The 22265-nt window shown below is 38.0% G+C and overlaps 1 protein-coding gene across 17 annotated transcripts in view; it reads right to left on the bottom strand.

The window, feature by feature from the left end:
* The window catches only part of TENM3 (teneurin transmembrane protein 3), a 2726163-nt gene that overhangs the window by 375198 nt on the left and 2328700 nt on the right, over nt 1-22265 (bottom strand). The gene's annotated exons all lie outside the window — the stretch shown is intronic.

Here is a 22265-nt window from a genome sequence, read left to right as displayed (position 1 = left end):
CCATCTGTACTTTAAAAAAAAAAAAAAACTTAGAACACATGCAAAGAGAAACCAAATCCATTACCTGATGAAAAACCTGAAAACTGTAAATGACTCCCCAGTGCCATTAAAATAACATCCGAACTCCTTAGTAGGACCTATAAGATCCTTTGTGACCTCGCCTCTCCTTGTCCTTGCAGTTTTGGCTTCAGCTGTGGTTTCCAGCACTTTGGCCAGAACGTTTCTCCTGCATGTCTGGAAGAGCATCCTGCCTTGGCTAACTCTTATTTGTCCTTCAAGTCTTAGATGTCTCCTCTTCCGGTCCTGAAATCTTTCCTGTCCCCTCAAGGTGGAGCGTCACTTGGCTTTTGTATACATTTACTATTAAGAAAACATAATTATCACAGCACTTATTACATTGTACCTATTGTCTTAAAATAATTTATATTATTAAACATGATTGGTTTAATGTTGCTGGAATGATATTGTATATCATGCAAAGCACTTAACATATACAAAAGCATTTAACCTGACTACAAGCCAATGTAAAGATATCTACATGTCAGAGAAAGTTATAACAAAATATATTAAAATGGGTGCAAATTTAGGTTGACCTCAAACAAAACGGTGAACATAATAAAACACATTTTGAATTCTAACCTACCTTAAATGCCTTTTTACTCAGCTTATACATCTATACATTTTATGTATTCTTTGGCATTTCTTGTCATCTTCTTCTCAGAGCCTTTCTGGATCAATTAATCAACACTAATCTCTTTCTCTCTGTATTCCCCTGGCCCCCTCCCCTCTGCTCCCCTCCCTTTCCCTCCCCTTCCCTTCCCCTCCCTCCTCTCTTTTCTTTCCTTCTTTCCTTCCTTCCTTCCTTCCTTCCTTCCTTCCTTCTCTTTCTTTTCTTCTTTCTTTCTTTTGAGTCTCACTCCGTCACACAGGCTGGAGTGCAGTAGCACGATCTTGGCTTACTGCAGCCTCCGCCTCCCAGGTTCAAGCAATTCTCCTGCCTCAGCCTCCCTAGTAGCTGGGATTACAGGCACATGTTGCCACGCTCAGCTAATTTTTGTATTTTTAATAGAGACAGGGTTTCATCATGTTGCCCAGGCTGGTCTCAACCTCCTGACCTCAGGATCCCAATGTGCTGGGATTGCAGGTGTAAGCCACCATGCCAGGTCTTGGCTCTTCATTTCTGATTGTATTACAACATCATGTCCAGTGCTTACTGTGGCTAGTCATAAGTAATTCCATTGCAACACTTCCAAAGTCAAATGTCACCTGCCACCCTGACCCCTGAAGGCATTCCCCCTGTGTCCCTGGTATCTCAGTCCACACGGCTGTCCATCTAGTTCACTAAGGTAGAAATTTCAATTGTCTTTCCTTCAACTGCTACATAGAATTCATCATCAAATCCTAATGTTTCTGTCATTCCTTAGTTAGGTCTTGAATCCCACCCTTCCTTTTCTATTGATGAAACCACTATCCAGACCTAGACTCTTAGCACCTTATATCTGAATCTTTGTAATAGCATCCTAAATATTCTCTCTTTCCCCTTTTCTCACCTCATCAGTACCCCCTTTCCATGCTACCAAAGTTATCTTATCTTTTTTTTTTTTTTGAGACGGAGTCTTGCTCTGTTGCCCAGGCTGAAGTACGGTGGCACAATTTCAACTCACTGCAACCTCCACCTCCTGGGTTCAAGCGATTCTCCTGTTTTAGGCTCCCAAGTAGCTGCGATTCCAGGCACATGCCACCACCCCAAACTAATATTTGTATTTTTAGTAGAGACGAAGTTTCACCATGTTGCCCAGGCTAGTCTCAAACTCCTGACTTCAGGTGATCCACCAGCCTCAGCCTCCTGCAGTGCTGGGATTACAGGCATGAGCCACTGCACCCAGCCTAAAGTTACCTTTCAAAAACACAAAACTGCTCCAATCTCTACTTTGTGACCTTCGAAGCCAAATCTAATCTCCTTAGGAGGACACACATGAGCAGTGTACATTCAGGCCCTGGACTTTCTTCTTAATCTTAATCTACTGCCTTTCTTCAACACACTCTACAGTCCTTCTTTTAAAGTGAGCTACAATCTGCTCCTCAAATATACCTTGCTTCTTTGCAGAGGAAGTGGCCTAATAACATTTTTCTCTGTGATGATAAACTAGCAAATGCGAATGAATCAAATGTCTTCTCCACTTGCTATCTTATGTTACCCTCCCGACCCACAAACACAGCTGCATCATTCAATTCCGCAATGACACTGCATTGAGGAATGGTGAAAACTAAAGACCATAGACATAGGAGTCAGACAGCCTTGAGTTCAAATTCTGCCTCTTCCACTTTCTAGATGTAATTTTCAGAAAATTACTTAACTTTTTTAAGCCTCAAATAGTTATGTAAAATAGGAATAATATAATACATGTCATTGGATTGTTTTAAATGGAATTAAATGAGATAATCTAGGAAACATACTATAGTTCTGAAATACTAAGACCTCAAAGACAGTGTTCCTATTTTATTCATCATTCAATCTCTGATGGTATTTACGATGTATAGGCACTCAGCAAATAAATGTTGGTACCTAAACCAAATTTGTGGCAATTTGAATTACCATGGTTAATGCAACTGTAGCTATTAGTTGACCATTGAACTCCACAGTATTAAAGATTTAGAAGTTTTCAAAATTTCAAAACTAATCATTTGAGTTTGATTTGAATCATTACGGCAAAACAGTTTTACTCCTTGGCATTAATGGAAATATCAAATTCAATGAATCACTTTAGGCAATAAATTAATAAAAACCTAATATTGGATCTAAGGAATTTAAAATATAGGTGTGATACAAGTAGTAAGAAGTACTTAAGTATTTCTATTTGTATTATATAAATCTACATCATACCTAGAAGAAATTGCTTATGCAATTTATATATGTGCATGCAAATAAATTTCACAATCAAATGTAGTAGAAATAAGCACTGGCTAAAAAGTTATAAAAATTAAACAATTTGGATGGATAAAAATACAAAGTTAGTTTTTAATATCCAATAATACCAAATAATGCTTAACAGTCCTATGATATTACCTGTTCCTAAATTCTTCTCTAATTCAATAATGTCATTATTTCCATCACAATGCAGTTGTGTGTGAATTGGCAAGTAACATTCTTTGAGTGTGAAAGACAAAAAGTCAAGTCTCCTGTTCATGGTTTATCAACAGTTCTAAAATCACCAAATACATCTCACCAACAAAAATAATGGAAGTGCTGGGAGTCTAGAATGAAGCTGCCTTAGGATCTGTTGGATTAACAGACAAAAGCCCATATTGACAAACACTGAGAAATACTGGACCTTTTCCCCACATGTCACACATATTTATACACACATAAAACAGCATAAATCCATAATGTTTACTGAAACAGAGAAGCAATTATATCAACACAATATGCTTAGTAAGAATTAGTTGGCCAGGTGTGGTGGCTCACACCTGTAATCCCAGCACTATGGGAGGCCAAGGCAGGTAGATCACAAGGTCAAGAGATCAAGATTCATCCTGATCAACATGGTGAAATCCTGTCTCTACTAAAAATACAAAAATCAGCTGGGTGTGATGGTGCACGCCTGTAATTCCAGCTATTCAGGAGACTGAGGCAGAAGAATCACTTGACCCTGGGAGGTAGAGGCTACAGTGAGCCAAGATTACATCACTGCACTCTAGCCTGGTGACAGAGCGAGATTCCATCTCAAAAAAAAAAGAGTCCTCTTTTAATTTTTTTATATTACTTCTTTGATGAATTAAAATACCATGCTAGGAAATTTTAACAAAATACAGTATTTAAAAAAATGCATCCTATATTTTATAAAATATTTTTTATTATTCTAATATATGCATTCATGGTAAGATATAGGGCTGCACAAGGAAAACAAAGCCGTCCAAAGGCCACTTTTTTTGGATTTTCCGCTTGGCTTCATGGTATCACTCCTGTAACTTGGATGCCAATTGATTGATGGCATCAACAGCTGACCCAAAGAATGCCAACTATTGGCAGAGCCAACATCCATAAAATGGTCTGGCTCTATCGTGGATGAAGATAGGTCAAATTGATCGGATCCTATCTTTGGGAAGGTGGATATGGAGGTAAAATCAGAACATCGATCTGCAGCGGTGGCATAAGCAGGAGAAGCAAAGTGCATGGGAACTACACAGGCGGCTACAACTAGGCACCGATGGTATCTGTTTATGCTCTCTCACTTCCTTGAGTGAACAATTGTTGACATATCTTGATTGACATTCGTTTCTTCCAGGTCTATTGAAATGGATTTCTGGCTTTTTCTTTCTTTGCCAAGTACCTTTATAATCATTCCTTATCACTTAGGTAACCAGAGTTGCTCTAAATCTTTACTTTCCCAAAGCACCTAGTGCAGTATTCATTAGCTATCTGAATCCAAGTTGGTTTTCTCCACACCTTTGATTAATTACTATTTACTCACAAAACTGAGCTTATCAGAAATGTCTCTTTAAAAACGTGTTGTATTTATAGCAAACACATTAGCATGTATTTTTTGTTGTTGTTGCGGAAATGTTTTGAATGATCATCTGTCAATCACATGTTCCTTTTGTGGGAACAGAAAGGTCAGCAAGTTGGCAAAAATAAAAAATGAAAAGTGACAGCACTGGATAGGGTTTTGGTAGGTGGGATAAAAAGTCACTTCTCATGTACACAGCTGCGAGTAATGAATGCAACATGTTTAAAGCCTATTCTTGGATCAGTTCCCCTACATTTTAAACTCAACTTTTCTTGGCAAGATTTCTGGGGCCATACTGTGTATGTGTCTGAATTCCTTCAGCAAAAACCTCTTAATATGAAAATTCAACAGTATTGCATTTTGTTTAGATGTCATGACTCAAAATCCAGTCTCTTCTGTGTACCGTATGTCTCAAGACTGATCTTCTTATTACTATAGGTTTATTTTGGGGCACAAAGTGGTATTTACCTATGTCATTTTCTACAGCTATAGGTAAAGATGGGCACATATATTATCTCTTAGACTTGCAGTTTACAAAGTATATGGAAGGAAAGCATTTTTAGGTGAATTAACAGAAAATGCATATAACCGCAGCCTGACTTTTACCTTAATGCAACAATTCTGTTGCAGAAAAGAGAGCCAAGTAATTCCATCCTGGGGAATCCAGCTTCTTTGCTCTTCCAAAGGATAAGTTTCTCTCAAAATATGACTATCCCTCCCTAAAACAAACAAAAGCTCCCTCTTGGTTGTGTAAAGTTTTCCCTCTGTATTCTGGAAACAGAATTGTATTTCAAAAACAAATTTTCAGAGCGACTGCAAATGTGATCTCAACCATTAATAACTCCTAAGGTCCAAGTGAGTGTAAAAACAAAACAAACAAAAGTAACAACACAGATTTTGTTTAATGAGTGTAAGTAAAAAGTTGAATATTTTCCCAAGTGAAAAAAAAGTAACAATGTTTATACTGGAGTTAAATTTATGAATCCAAAAAGTCATTATTGAGTAGGTCTCCAGAAGTCCCTCAGCACATAAAGAATCTGAACACCAAATCCAAAACATTAACACAAAAAGATTTTGAAAATAAGCTAGAAATCATGAACAGATGCCTCAGCATGGAAGAAAATTAGAAATACAAATATGCAAAACTGAAAGGCAAATATTTTGGAAACATGTTTAGAAATTCAGTATTTTTCAACACATGATGAACATAGGGGCACTATGATTTCTATCTGGAAAGATTAGAAATTTATTCTATAAGTTCTGCAATCAGTCATATTTTAAATTATACTCGTCAAAGTATTAACTCTAGGTTCAGAATCACATAAAGTTTAAAAATCCTTATCAGATTGGATAATAGAATAATAAGAGTTTTTTTTAACAGTATTAATTAAAGAAAATGGGCCCTAACGATATAAAGACATTGCAATAAATATGGTGAAATATTTTAAATATTCTGAAATATGTGCAACTATTTTGTATTAATGACTAGATTAATCCCAATTTGATTTTAACTTCTAAAAAATTATGGTGCTGAATGTCTGGTGTCATTTAAAAGAAATCAAGATGATTAAAGAAAGTCATTAATTCATGTTTTTCTCCATATTTATGCAGAGATTTGCATAAGTATCAAGGATGGAATGGTAGTCCTCGGTCATTACCTTTAGAAGCTATTTTAATTGTCTTTAGGTTGTTTCTTTGATTTTGTAATGTTTAGTATGACACATACATTCTTCATTAGTTTTTCAAAGTCGAAAGATTCAAAACTAGATAGAATACTACATTCTCAGTGGTTCTTCTACAATATGGGCTTTTGGAAGGAGCTATCCACCCAACCAATTACTTTCTCAAGTAAACCAACTTCTTTGTCACTGTGGAATATTGCACAGTATCCGCAAGGACTGAACTTATGGTTCACACATAAATATTGGCACTGCTTAAAGTCAAAAGAGACATTTACTCCCAAACCAAATTATGTTTAGAACATTTTGGGAAGAAATGCATTATAAACCATTATAAAATTCTAATACAATTTCTACTTTGAGTGTTTTTGTTTTTGTTTTTGTTTTTTGTTTTGCGACAGAGTCTCACTCTGTCACGCAGGCTGGAGTGCAATGGCATGATCTCGGCTCACGGCAACCTCCGCCTCCTGGGTTCAAGTGATTCTCCTGCCTCAGCCTCCTGAGTAGCTGGGATTATAGGCATGCGCCACAATGCCTAGCTAATTTTTATACTTTTAGTAGAGATGGGGTTTCACCATGTTAGTCAGGCCAGTCTCGAATTCCTGACCTCAAGTAATCCACTCGCCTTGGCCTCCCAAAGTGTTGAGATTACCGGCATGAGCCACTGCCTCCAGCCCACTTTGAGTGTTTTTAATTGAACTTTTGGTTGAAAATTCACTTGAGTTCATTTGGCAAAAAAAGGCAATATATTTTGATAGAAAGAATGGAAGCACAATGTTTCAGAGATTAGCCAGGGATCAATCCGATCATGACTAGCCATCCTTGTGGGTGCTTTGAAACATCTGTGTTTCATCAGGAACTCCAGAAAAGGCAGGCATACTACAATAGAAAAATTTCTCCAAGCCCCTCCCTTTTTAATGGAATGTTTTACCATGATTTGTTTTATATGTTTGACAGAAAATAAATTACTAAGATACAGGAGATTATCTGAAGACTTGTGATCATTACACAGAAGGTTAATATGAGTTAGACAAGATCAGCATTTAGGATATATAAGAAATACAAATGCTTTGTCTTTGTCTTAAGCAACCAGAACAATTTGGGTTGTTTGACTTTTTTTAAGAAATAAAAATAACAAACACATTGCTCCAGAGACTGTAATGGAGTCCAAAATAATCGCTCAAATTATTTAAAAATGTTACTTATCTTCTGAAGCCATTTTTACATAGCACAACAGCTAGAATGGAGTGAAAAGAGTTAATAAATCATATGGTTCTTTTCTTGGACTATTGTTCCCATTAATATCAGTCACAAAATGCAGAAAAAAATAGACATTCTCATACACTCTGAAAATAAGGATCAATGTGTAAGTATTCAATTTTGAGGAGACATCTCAAAAAATCTTTCTTATTCAATATTATACCGTGTCATCAAAGAGAATTGTCAGTTTTTTCATAATAGTTCTATACTCATTTGGGGTTTATCTAGTGAGGTTAAATGTAATTTTAAGATATTATAATGTCAGCAAAAATTTAATTAGTTCAGAAAAACAGCATTTTTCTCTACATTACTAGTCTTTCTCCCCTTTAACTTTTTTTTAACCTCAATTCCTTTAAAACAATCATTAAAAAAAAATCTGTGGCTAAGAGGGAGAAGGATGGGCTAGGCATGGTGCCTCATGCCTGTAATCCCAGCACTATGGGAGACGCGGGTGGATCACAAGGTCAAGAGATTGAGACCCAGCCTGGCCAACACGGTGAAACCCTGTCTCCACTAAAAATACAAAACAATTAGCCAGGCATGGTGATGCATGCCTGTATCCCAGCTACTCAGGAGGCTGAGGCAGAAGAATTGCTTGAACCTGGGAGGCGGAGGTTGCTGTGAGCTATCATAGCATTGCATTCCAGCCTGGACAACAGAGTGAGACTCTGTCTTTAAAAAAAAAAAAAAAAGAAAGAAAGAAAAAAAGAAGAAGAAGAAGAAGAAAAAGAAAAAGAAAAAAGAGGAGAAGGATGGTGACACCCTGTTTTGCCCCTAGCAAACACACTTTTCTGTGGAATTAACTTCTGTTAAAATAGCCAATTTAGTTTGTTTTAGACAGATTTTATGATTTTTGTCCATGCATTAGTTCTTTTAATGGTGGCAAGATTGATTCAAAATCCTCATATTAAATATGTGCTTGAAACATTTTTACATCAAATATTTTGGGTCATATATATTAAACAAAAAATAGGCCCAAGCTAGAGATGACAGTAATTAAATAGACAAAAATGAAAAACAAGTATAAAAAATCAAAGTCAACAGGGAAGATAATTTCCTTCAATATTTGCTTTCTAAGAGGTAATTGCTAGAAAGAATGCCTTTAATTGAAAGACTTAAATCTGGGAAAGATAAAAATGCAAACTGCCATTAAAGATTTATTAAGATATATTAATGCTCAAATTTATAACAGTTATATTTTTGCTTTTTCAGTTTTTCAAAAAGATCTCCTAGTTGAACTGCTACTTTCAATGTGTATGTGTTTCAAATTTTAGTTAGTTTTTTAAATTAATTGTAGATAGTCATCATATTGCAACCAACAAAAATACAGAATAAACTAGTCCAGTCAACTAGGTGGAGAGTTGAATGATCACTCCTTTTCACCTATAGGGTTTATTTTCTTCCCATGTGTTTTATTTTATACTCATTACAAGTGTTTTATTTTATACTCATTACAAGTATATTTTTCAAAAATATACTATACTGTGGGTCACTGTTAATCCTGTCTTAGTTTTTCCCTTAAGTTATAGAACATGGTAAGATAAACTGCTGAATTTCTTTTTTTCATTAAGTACTATCTGGTGAAATAATGACTAAAGTTAACCTAAGGCATACGTTTAATACCAAACGTACATGAAAGCAAAAGGAAGCATCTAAATATATTTCCTTATGTCTTATAAGAAGTCCGTTAGAATATATTTAAACTATTTTAAATCCTATAATATGTCTTATTAACAACTGCCAAAAAGATTCTCTCAAAATTAAACATATTATTGTTATGGTTGATAATAAACAGTTGTTTCTTGTTTCAAAATAAATTGGCCATCTTGGAGTTTGGAGTATTAACATATGAAGCTTTGCACATATTTTTTAAAAAAGAGTATTTTACAGTGGCACTGTTTTCTCATCTATTGCTGATTTCTAACTTTTGGTTTCTTACTTCATTGGGCTTTGTTGACTCCATTTTTAAAGTCTCAGGAGTAAGCACAATTTTTCAGAACACTACATCCTTAATACAGGACATCACCAAAGAATGGGAAAGAATAATGCAACCATATTGACCACAGCTGTGAAAACTTTTATACTATGGATTTCATATATTCAGAGGGATTTGAGATTCAACTTTAACTTGTACAAACATAAGGTGATCTGGAAGAAAGAGTTTTAAAGATGTAAAGGAGTGAGCAATATTTTCTTTTCTTCTCCAGGACCTCACTTCCTAAAATCCTATTTCAAAATACTTTATACAACCTGAGCAGACCTCTGAAAATAAAATGATAGTAAAGAAATTAAAAACAATTCATATACACATGCACAAATATGAGAAAAAAAGTGAACAGGAAAGACAACAGACTAGAGATGCTGTCAAAGTTTGGAGAGTAGAAAACAAATGTTATTGATCACAGCTTAAAAACCATCTATCTACCATCTGTTTTGTAAATGGAAGGAACAAGAGTTCAGAAACGGAGTCCAATTGAAGCAGTGTCATTTCAAGGTTAGGAACAAGGTATCTTGATGGAGACCAACAAACACTGCTACTTCTGAACCCCATGACCTCCACAACTTAGACTTTCTGTGCCTCAGCTGCCTTGTCTGGAAAAAGCGGGCAACAATCAGAAACCCGACTTCATAGAATTGTTAAAAGTATTAAATGAGTTAACATACATGTGACATGCTTACAATGGTGTCTGGCAACTGTTAGTGATTATTTTTAAGTAAAGCCGTGAAAATTGTACAATAAGTAGTACAAAAGTTTTTAAAATTTTTGTCCAGATATATTTAGTACATACTTTCCCAAAGGTTGATCCCAATATGCAGTGAAATTGAATGACAAGTCGATTCTAATTTCAAGTTGTTCCTCCAGAAGGGACTATTTCCACGTCCCCAGTAAATCCAGGGAGAATTCTTAAATTGGTTTCTTGGGATCTTCCCTGCTCGGTGATGCCCTAATTTACACTTCATAATTTGCAGCCTGCACGTGAGGCATTCTTGAACAGTCTGAACTGAAAAGAAATTCTTATCATAATTAATTTTTAAGGCAGCTGGGACTTGGTTATGAGGTTACTCAAAGCCAACACCAGAAAAAGCAATGTCAATGTGACAACAGGTAAAAACAATGCAGTTACACCTTCTATGTCACCAGTGAGTTCATATGTTTGGTTTCTAAAGATGCAACTTCATTTCATGATGGCATTTTCAAAGGACTGCAGCCCACTGCTTGCTAGGCTTTAGTAACTTCTAACATTACAATCTACACTCTTTTTAAAAGAGTGAAAAAAAATGTGTAGCTATCCATTGATAAACACCTTTATTGGATTAACAAATTTGCATGGCTTCAGAGATGTTTCAAGACAGAGAAACACACTGACATTACAAATAGTTTTAACACAGAAAAAAAAAAAAAAAAAAAAGAAGACTGAGCTTGGAGATGAGAGGTATTTTACCAGAAATATTTAAGAATTTATCTCAGAGGGACTTTCAAGATGGCCGCCTAAGAACAGCTCAGGACTTCAGCTCCCAGTGAAAGTGCAGAGGGTGAGTGGACGCCGCATTTCCAGACGAACTCTTATTGCCCACAGACCAGGAGATACCCAGGCAGAGGGGTCGCCAGCGTCGCAGTCCCAGCCGGTGCGGCTGTTTTGGCCCCCGCGGGGCTGATTCCGCCCGCGCGGCTGCTGTGACCACTCCCTGTTGCTGCGGTTCTCCGTACAAAAGCCACTGGTCTGGGAGCCCTCTTAGCTGGCGAGCAGAGCCCTGAGACGGCAGAATAGCCCATTCATCTGAAATAGCGAGTCAGGCCAGGAGATTCCTAGGCAAAAAATCCGCCAGGAGCCGGCGCCGCGGTTCGAGCCGACTCCGTGAGTCGCAGCACGGGAGATCCCGGCGCCTTTTCAACAAGCGACCGGAACGCGGGGTCGTTCAACTTAAAAGAAAAGACTCTGAGTCAGGGAGCCAGGTGATCAGGCTCGGTTGGTCCCAGCCTTCCACCCCCAACAACAACGAAAACAAAAACAGTAATTGGAAACCCTCTGGGTTGAGCCCTTCAAACCAAGCACAGCTGAACCGGGACGGTCCGGCTCCGTGGGGGAGGGGCTTCCGCCATTACTGAGACTCTCCACCGCTACGGAGGCAGGCTGCCGTTGCCGAGGCAACCCGCCGTTGCCAAGGCAACCTGCCACAACAGAGAGAGTCCGCCATAACAGAGGCGGGGCCACCATTGCCCAGACAGTTCTAACTACGCCCATATAAAAAGGACTACAGGGAAGAGCTCAGGGCAGCTGGGCGGAGCCCACAGCAGCTCAGCAAAGCCCCTGCGGGCAGGCAGAGGCCAAGCGTGCTGCTAGCTGGGCGGGTCCGACCTGAAAAAAAAAAAAAATCAAAAAAGGCAGTAGTGCAACGGAAACTCATAAAGCTCCAACTCCCTGGGACAGAGACAGACAACAGGTGGATAAACCCACAAAAATGGGTAGAAACCAGCGTAAAAAGGATGAAAACTCCCGAAACCAGAACACCTCTCCTCCTAAAAGTGATCACAACTCCTCACCAGCAAGGGAACCAGACCGGATGGAGAAGGAGGGTGATGAAATGACAGAATCAGACTTCAGAAGATGGGTAGTAAGAAACTACAATGAGCTAAAAGAACATGTTCTAACCCATCGCAAAGAAAATAGGAACCTTGAAAAGAGATTGGACGAACTGCTGACGAGAATGGACAGCATAGAGAGGAGAATAAGTGAATTGATGGAGCTGAAAAACGCAACACGAGAACTTCGTGAAGCATGCACAAGCTTCAACAGCCGAATTGACCAAGCAGAAGAAAGGATATCAGAGGTCGAAGACCAACTCAATGAAATAAAAAGAGAAGGCAAGAACAGAGAAAAAAGCGCAAAAAGGAATGAACAAAATCTTCAAGAAATGTGGGACTATGTGAAAAGACCTAATCTACGTCTGATAGGTGTACCTGAATGTGATGAAGAGAATGAATCCAAGCTGGAAAATACTCTTCAGGATATTATCCAGGAAAACTTCCCCAACCTAGCAAGGCAGACCAATATTCAAATCCAGGAAATACAGAGAACACCACAGAGATATTCCTCAAGAAGAGCAACCCCAAGGCACATAATCGTCAGATTCACCAGGGTTGAAATGAAAGAGAAAATGCTAAGGGCAGCCAGAGAGAAAGGTCGGGTTACCCACAAAGGGAAGCCCATTAGACTCACAGCAGATCTCTCAGCAGAAACCCTACAAGCCAGAAGAGATTGGGGGCCAATATTCAACATCCTTAAAGAAAAGAACTTTCAACCCAGAATCTCCTATCCAGCCAAACTCAGCTTCATAAGTGAAGGAAAAATAAAATCCTTTGTGAACAAGCAAGCACTCAGAGATTTCATCACCACCAAACCTGCTCTACAAGAACTCCTGAAAGAGGCTCTACACATATAAAGGAACAACCAGTACCAGCCACTCCAAAAACACACCAAATGGTAAAAAAGCAGCAACACAATCAAGAATCTGCATCAACTAACCAACAAAACAGCCAGGTAGTATCAAAATGACAGCATCAAATTCACACATAACAATACTATCCCTAAATGTCAATGGACTAAATGCCCCAATCAAAAGACACAGACTGGCAAACTGGATAAAAAGCCAAAACCCATCAGTGTGCTGTATCCAGGAAACCCATCTTACATGCAAGGATACACAAAGGCTCAAAATAAAGGGATGGAGGAAGATCTACCAAGCAAATGGAGAGCAAAAAAAGGCAGGAGTTGCAATTCTCATCTCTGATAAAATAGACTTTAAAGCAACAAAGATCAAAAGAGACAAAGAAGGACATTACATAATGGTAAAAGGATCACTGCAACAAGAAGAGCTAACGATCCTAAATATATATGCACCCAATACAGGAGCACCCAGATACATAAGGCAAGTTCTTAATGACTTACAAAGAGACTTAGACTCCCACACAATAATAGTGGGAGACTTTAACACCCCATTGTCAATATTAGACAGATCAACCAGACAGAAAATCAACAAGGATATCCAGGACCTGAACACAGACCTGGAACGAGCAAACCTAATAGACATTTACAGAACTCTCCACCCCAAATGCACAGAATATACATTCTTCTCAGCACCACATCACACCTACTCTAAAATTGACCACATAATTGGCAATAAATCACTCCTCAGAAAATGCAAAAGAACAGAAATCATAACAAACAGTCTCTCAGACCACAGTGCAATCGAGTTAGAACTCAGAATGCAGAAACTAACTCAGAACCGCACAGCTTCATGGAAACTGAACAACTTGCTCTTCAATGTTGACTGGATAAACAATGAAATGAAGGCAGAAATAAAGATGTTCTTCGAAACCAATGAGAACGAAGACACAACATACCAGAATCTCTGGGACACATTTAAAGCAGTCTCTAGAGGAAAATATATAGCAATGAGTGCCCACATGAGAAGAAAGGAGAGATCTAAAATTGACACCCTATCATCAAAATTGAAAGAGCTAGAGGAGCAAGATCAAAAAAACTCAAAACCTAGCAGAAGACAGGAAATAACTAAGATCAGAGCAGAACTGAAGGAAATAGAGACACAAAAAACTCTTCAAAAAATCAATAAATCCAGGAGCTGGTTTTTTGAAAAGATCAACAAAATAGACAGACCACTAGCCAGATTAATAAAAAAGAAAAGAGAGAATAACCAAATTGATGCAATAAAAAACGATAAAGGGGATATCACCACAGATTCCACAGAAATCCAAACCATCATCAGAGATTATTACAAACAACTCTATGCACATAAACTAGTAAACCTGGAAGAAATGGATAAATTCCTGGACACCTGCAACCTCCCAAGCCTAAACCTGGAAGAAGCCGAAACCCTGAATAGACCAATAACATGGTCTGAAGTCGAGGCAGCAATAAAGAGCCTACCACCCAAAAAAAGCCCAGGTCCAGATGGGTTCACAGCTGAATTCTACCAGACATACAAGGAGGAGCTGATACCATTCCTTCTGAAACTATTCCAGACAATCCAAAAAGAGGGAATCCTTCCCAAATCATTTTACGAGACAAACATCATCCTGATACCAAAACCCGGCAGAGACTCAACAAGAAAAGAAAATTTCAGGCCAATATCCATGATGAACATAGATGCAAAAATCTTCAATAAAATACTGGCAAACCGATTGCAACAGCATATCAAAAAGCTCATCCACCATGATCAAGTAGGATTCATCCCGGGGATGCAAGGCTGGTTCAACATACGCAAGTCCATAAACGTAATTCACCACATAAACAGAACCAAAGACAAAAACCACATGATTATCTCGATTGATGCAGAGAAGGCTTTTGACAAAATTCAACAACCCTTTATGCTAAAAACCCTCAATAAACTAGGTATTGACGGAACGTATCTCAAAACAATAAAAGCTATTTACGACAAACCAACAGCCAATATCATACTGAATGGGCAAAAACTGGAAGCATTCCCTTTGAAATCTGGCACTAGACAAGGATGCCCTCTCTCACCACTCCTATTCAATATAGTACTGGAAGTTCTAGCCAGAGCAATCAGGCAAGAAAAAGAAATAAAGGGTATCCAAATTGGAAAGGAGGAAATCAAATTGTCTCTATTTGCAGATGACATGATTGTATATCTGGAAGACCCCATCATCTCAGCCCAAAATCTCCTGAAACTGATAAACAACTTCAGCAAAGTCTCAGGATATAAAATCAACGTGCAAAAATCACAAGCATTCCTATACACCAGTAATAGACTTCAAGAGAGCCAAATCAAGAACGAACTGCCATTCACAATTGCTACAAAGAGAATAAAGTACCTAGGAATACAACTAACAAGGAACGTAAAGGACCTCTTCAAGGAGAACTACAAGCCATTGCTCAACGAAATAAGAGAGGATACAAACAGATGGAGAAACATTCCATGTTCATGGTTAGGAAGAATCAACATCGTGAAAATGGCCATACTGCCCAAAGTAATTTACAGATTCAACGCTATTCCCATCAAGCTACCAATGACCTTCTTCACAGAACTGGAAAAAAACACCTTAAACTTCATATGGAACCAAAAGAGAGCCCGCATAGCCAAGTCAATTCTAAGCAAAAAGAACAAAGCGGGAGGCATCACACTACCGGACTTCAAACTATACTACAAGGCTACAGTAATCAAAACAGCATGGTACTGGTACCAAAACAGAGATATAGACCAATGGAACAGAACAGAGGCCTCACAGGAAATACAACATACCCACAACCATCTGATCTTCGACAAACCTGACAAAAACAAGCAATGGGGAAAGGACTCCCTGTTTAATAAATGGTGTTGGGAAAACTGGCTAGCCATGTGCAGAAAGCAGAAACAGGACCCCTTCCTGACACCTTACACCAAAATTAACTCCAGATGGATTAAAGACTTAAACATCAGACCTAATACCATAAAAACCTTAGAAGAAAATCTAGGCAAAACCATCCAGGACATAGGTGTAGGCAAGGACTTCATGACCAAAACGCCAAAAGCAATGGCAACAAAAGCCAAAATAGACAAATGGGACCTAATCAAACTCCACAGCTTCTGCACGGCAAAAGAAACAGTCAGTAGAGTGAATCGGCAACCAACAGAATGGGAAAAAATTTTTGCAGTCTACCCATCTGACAAGGGGCTGATATCCAGAATTTACAAAGAACTAAAGCAGATCTACAAGAAAAAAACAAACAAGCCCATTCAAAAATGGGCAAAGGATATGAACAGATACTTTACAAAAGAAGACATACAGGAGGCCAACAAACATATGAAAAAATGCTCATCATCACTGGTCATCAGAGAAATGCAAATCAAAACCACATTGAGATACCATCTCACACCAGTTAGAATGGCGATCATTAAAAAATCGGGAAACAACAGATGCTGGAGAGGATGTGGAGAAATAGGAACACTTTTACACTGTTGGTGGGAATGTAAATTAATTCAACCATTGTGGAAGACAGTGTGGCGATTCCTCAAGGACCTAAAAATAGAAATCCCATTTGACCCAGCAATCCCATTACTGGGTATATATCCAAAGGATTATAAATCATTCTACTACAAGGACACGTGCACACGAATGTTCATTGCAGCACTGTTTACAATAGCAAAGACCTGGAACCAACCCAAATGCCCAATGATGATAGACTGGATAGGGAAAATGTGGTACATATACACCATGGAATATTATGCAGCCATCAAAAACGATGAGTTCACGTCCTTTATAGGGACATGGATGAACCTGGAAACCATCATTCTCAGCAAACTGACACAAGAGCAGAAAATCAAACACCGTATATTCTCGCTCATAGGCGGGTGTTGAACAACGAGAACACATGGACACAGGGAGGGGAGCACTACACACTGGGGTCTGTTGGGGGGAAATGGGGGAGGGGCGGGGGGTGGGGAGGTGGGAAGAGATAGCATGGGGAGAAATGACAGATACAGGTGAGGGGACGGAAGGCAGCAAAGCACACTGCCATGTGTGTACCTATGCAACAATCTTGCATGTTCATCACATGTACCCCAAAACCTAAAATGCAATAAAAAAAAAAAAAAAAAAAAAAAAAAAAAAAGAATTTATCTCAAAACAGTTTTTGTTTTTTGTTTTGTTTTGTTTTTCTAACCACAGTGGGATTCATTTGGCAGGAAACTGCCCAATACAGAAACAAAGTTGCAAAGCTGGCCCTTAGACTTCACCTTCAGCCACTGTTCATCAAGAATCATGAGCTCCAGCAAGAACCTGGCAGACCTAAAGAGCCATTTCAGCTCCTGAGGTCACGGTTGGGAGGGCTTCGGCTAGTTGGTATGGACTGAGTTAAGCTGCAAATCAAGAATTGAATATTCCTTATTGATTAGACAGCATCTGGATTGTTTCTTTTTCTTTTCTTTTTTTTTTTTTCCTACAGGTTGTTTCATTTTATTTTGTTTTAAAAGAATCTTTATACACATAAAAAGAAATCTGATCCATATAAATGTGAGAGCAAAAATCTGAGTTTTCTTTGATTTTCCCTGTCACACTTTGCTTTCTTCCTTGCTCTTATTGCACTAAATTAGAAGATAGTTATGACCAGAGGCTAAACATTTACTAACAGAGGTCTTCTCTTCTGAATTCTTTGGGAAATGTTCAGAGAGTATTTCTGAGCAATAAATGAGAATTAAGGCTATATAACTCATTTATTTCATCTTTCAAAGTCATACATAAAACATGAAATAAGAGGAGAAACTTTGATCTAGCAATAAGTGTATATAGTGTCAGGCCAGGCACGGTAGCTCACATCTATAAATCCAGCACTTTGGGAGGCCAAGGCAAGTGAATCACAAGGTCAGGAGTTCAAGACCAGCCTGACCAACATAGAAAAACCCCACCTCTACTAAAAATCCAAAAAATAGCTGGGCATGGTGGCATGCACCTGTAGTCCCAGCTACTTGGGAGGCTGAGGCAGGAGAATCACTTGAATTCGGGAGATGAAGGTTGCAACGAGCTGAGATTTCGCCATTGTACTCCAGCTTGAGCAAGAGTAAGATTCTGTCTCAAAACAAAACAAAACAAAAGAGCATATAGTGTCAGGCTTGTGTTTATTGCTCACTTGGCCACTAGCTTACATGAGTGATGTTGGATAATCCTTAACCTCTCTAAGCCCTCACTTACTTTCAAGATAATGTCCTCTCTACTTTTCCTCAGTGTGGCTGGCAATGAGGAGAAGGTGAAATAATAAAGGGTGATGATAATTAGGGTGAAGATGAAAATGAAGAGGGTGTGAAGACAATGAAGACAGATACAATGGCACCGAGAAATGTGGATTTCAACTAGTCTAACAATGAAAGCTTTTATTTAAAAAATGTCACATCTTCCATCCTGGCCAACATGGTTGAAACCCTGTTTCTACTAAAAATACAAAAAATTAGCCAGGCGTAATGGTGTGTGCCTGTAGTCCCAGCTACTAGGGAGGCTGAGGCAGGAGAATTGCTTGAAACTGGAAAATGAAAGTTGCAGTGAGCTGGGATTGCGCCACTGCACTCCAGCCTGACGATAAAGGGAGACTCTGTCTCAAAAAAAAAAAAAAAAAAAAAAAAAAAAAAAAAAAAAAAAAAAAAAAAAAAGTCACATCTCTGTTAACATTGCATACATTTCAGAAAACTACCTCGCAAACTGTCCAGTGATGAAACCATCTCAATCTCCGGAATAACTGGATTTACTTCGACACTCATTTTTTTTTCTTTGTACTTATATCAATTCTTAGCTATCAGGATAATGTATAGAATAAGCATGTGGCTTCCAAAATTAGTTAACTAATGATAAGGACAATAAGAAAACTTCTCATTTTTCCACATGGAGATATGTCTCCTAAGTGAGTCAAACAAAAAACAGAATTTCCAATGGTTGATTTATTGGGTTCTATTATGATTCTAACCCAGCAAGTTTTTATGACAGCCCCTACCTTGACATACCTATAGTCTGGTGTATATCCATTCATCAATACTCATGCCAATGCTAAGGGTGTGCAATCATAGCTACAGAATTCTGCTCCCACAGCAGCCAGAGTTGAACTAAAGTTTTCCCTTAGTGGCCCTAAGCCTAATAATTTCTTTCAACTGATTTATCTGAGTATATATTACAGTGGAAAAATTGTAGCAATGTTCTATTTTTAATTTGATAAAGTCCCTAGAAACATCCTGACAAAACTTGTCATTTCACAGAACAGTCCTGGAGGCCATGTCTCTCTGATTATGGCCATATGTGGCAAAAATAAATCTTCACCAATGCAGTTCACATACGCGCGCGCGCGCGCGTGTGTGTGTGTGTGTGTGTGTGTGTGTGTGTGTGTGTATGTGTGGTGTCTGAGACAAAGTTATGAATGGATTATTGTCTATGGATAACTGGAGTTGATCATACAGTAATTGGAGTGATAGTAGCTGAAACTGCATCAATCCCAGTCCATTAATTCATTTCATGGCCACAAATGCATCAAATTAAATCAAGTTTTCATCTATCTTAGAACTCGAATATCTACCTCTCCAAACACCAGATGTACATCCACAAGAATTAGAAATTCCTTCAAAACACGATTATAACAATCAGGCAGACTTACTCAAATTCTATTTCAACAGCTTACTAGATAGAACTGAACAAATTTCTTAATATTTCTTAACCTCAATGTCCTCACCTGAAAAATAGGGAAATAAAATTATCTCTTTTACAGAGTTTATATAAAAGTTCAATAAGATTATGGGTACTACCAGTAACACATTTAGTACAGAGTACACATGATGTGATCAGGAAATATTTACTTACTATGATGATTACTATTAACAATTAAGACCTTAAATAATTTCATAAATAGAAGGTCTCTGTAATTCAGAATTGTCAGCACTGAAAACTAATTTTCCAAAATGATTTTTATAATCTTCCATTTACAGCATAACCCTAAGGACAGAAGGCAAAGCAGATGTGAGGTCCGTGAGAGGTAAGGCATTGTCCTTGGCCCCAACAGGTCATATCCTACTCCTAAGATCTGTGACCTGGCCTGGCATGGTGGCTCACAGTGGTAATTCCAGCACTTTGGGAGGCCGAGGTGGGCAGATTGCTTGAGCCCAGGGGATCGAGACCAGCCTGGGCAACATGGCAAAACACTGTCTCCACAAAATACAAAAAAAATTAGCCTGATATGGTGGTGTGTACCTATAGCCCCAGCTATGTGGGAGGCTGAGGTGGGATGGTCACATGAGGCTGGGGAGATCAAGGCTGCAGTGAGCTGTGATGGTGCCACCACACGCCCGTCTAGATAACAGAGCGAGGCCCTGTCACAAAAAAAAAAAAAAAAAAAAAAAAAAGAGACCTATGACTAATTTCTCATTCCTGTTGCCCCTGAGGGCGCCCAGTACTAGAAACAGGTTGTAGACTTCTATTACTACCCCGCCCCCAACAATCATTCAGGTTTAATAACTTTTGTGTCTGTGACCCCCTAGCAAATTCCAGAAACTCTTTTTCCAAATAAGCAAAGGACATTACATATTCTGTGGTTAAATAAACAATGCTTACTGGAGAATCCGCTCTTTGCAGCTGTTTTCTGTCCTCCTTGACTTGTTACACTGACTTGCTTTTTGAAAATAAAAGTGAACGTGCACCTCAGAGAAACTGCTTAGCTTCTCTCTAGCAACTCCACTGTCTACAACCATCTCTAGCTACAATATATTTGAATTGAAATGTTTCCCTACTTTTTTGGCCTGCTTTTGGTTCACCAGTATTTTCAAAAACATCTGTTCCCAAGGCAAATCTTAAAGTATGCTTTCATTTTTACGTTAGCACCTGCACACATAAATGTTTTGGAAGTAATGATACCATGATTCATTTTCAGTGTAATTTAGGGCCAAATTACAGAATTTTTTTCAAAATTAGGGATATTAAAAAAAACATATACACATATATCTTCAGACATAAATTCAACTTTTGAAATGTCAATCTTCATTCTGGAGAGATGAACAGATATCAACTATTTAGGTTAAGTCATGAAAACTGTTATCAATCATCTACATTTTCAAAGAACTATGTTAAAAACAAAGAAAATATCAAAATGATAGACTCTTACTGGCTTTATCTTTCAGCTTTTGTCCTAGAGGTGGATTTTCACTCTTCACTCAAATACTGTAAAAATATAACTATCATTTAGAAATAAAATGTATCTTTTGTTGTCCTAATACCTATTTTCATCTTTGCTTCTTGACCTTTCAGGATGTCAATCTGACAACTTTTCCCCCCTCAAAGTGACTTCTGGCCGTTTATTGGATACTAAGTCCTTCCTGGCATTGATTATTTTTAAATTCTGGAAATCTGTATTTTATGAATTTTTTTTCTGTTATTATCCTAAAGATTGATATTAGCAAACTATAAAAAAGAATGCAAGCAAAAAAATACAGAAAATGTATGCAATACAAGGATATACCATTCACAATAGTAAAAGGGTTAACTTTTTGCTACAATAGTATTATGTTTATATTTACCTAGTGAGAAACTAATAAACATGAAAATGTTACATATGATAGATCACTGAGAAACAAAGCCCAAAATTTATTTGCTATTATTGTTTTTCATCTGCCTACTACATTGAAAATGGAAATTCACTACCTTAGATTTCAGTGTTTTGTCATTCGTATCAACAATATGCTGAATAACAAAACATCAAAATCCAATGTGATGCAGGCAGTAATGCAGAAAATGTGTTACTATAAGACAGCTTTCTTTTGTTTTTGTTTTTATCTTTATTTGTTTATTTATTTATTTATTTTGAGATGGAGTTTTGCTCTGTCGCCAGGCTGGCATGCATTGGCGTGATCTCCGCTCACTGCAACCTCTGCCTCCTGGGTTCAAGTGATTCTCCTGCCTCAGCCTCCTGGGTAGCTGGGAGTACAGCCATGCACTACCAAGCCTAGCTTTTTTTTTTTTTTTTTTTTTTTTTTTTTTCGTATTTTTAGTAGAGATGGGGTTTCACCATGTTGACCAGACTGGTCTCTATCTCTTGACCTTGTGATCCACCCACCTCGGCCTCCCAGAGTGTTAGGATTACAGGCATGAGCCACAGCACCTGGCCAAGATGGTTTGTTTTTTAAAGCATGTTGTTGCAAGCTTGGTTTTCTTAAGCAATGAAATATTTTCCTATTATTAATAGGAAAGAGCATGTTTTGCACAACTGTATAAACAGACTCATTGTTTTACAATAAACTCTATCTAGAATAATTTTGTTGCAGTGACTTTGGGAAGCCA

Source organism: Saimiri boliviensis, chromosome 3, assembly GCF_048565385.1.
Source record: "Saimiri boliviensis isolate mSaiBol1 chromosome 3, mSaiBol1.pri, whole genome shotgun sequence".
NCBI lineage: Eukaryota > Metazoa > Chordata > Mammalia > Primates > Cebidae > Saimiri > Saimiri boliviensis.
The sequence above is the reverse complement of the archived record's forward strand: the minus strand, read 5'-3'. Positions and strand labels throughout refer to the sequence as shown.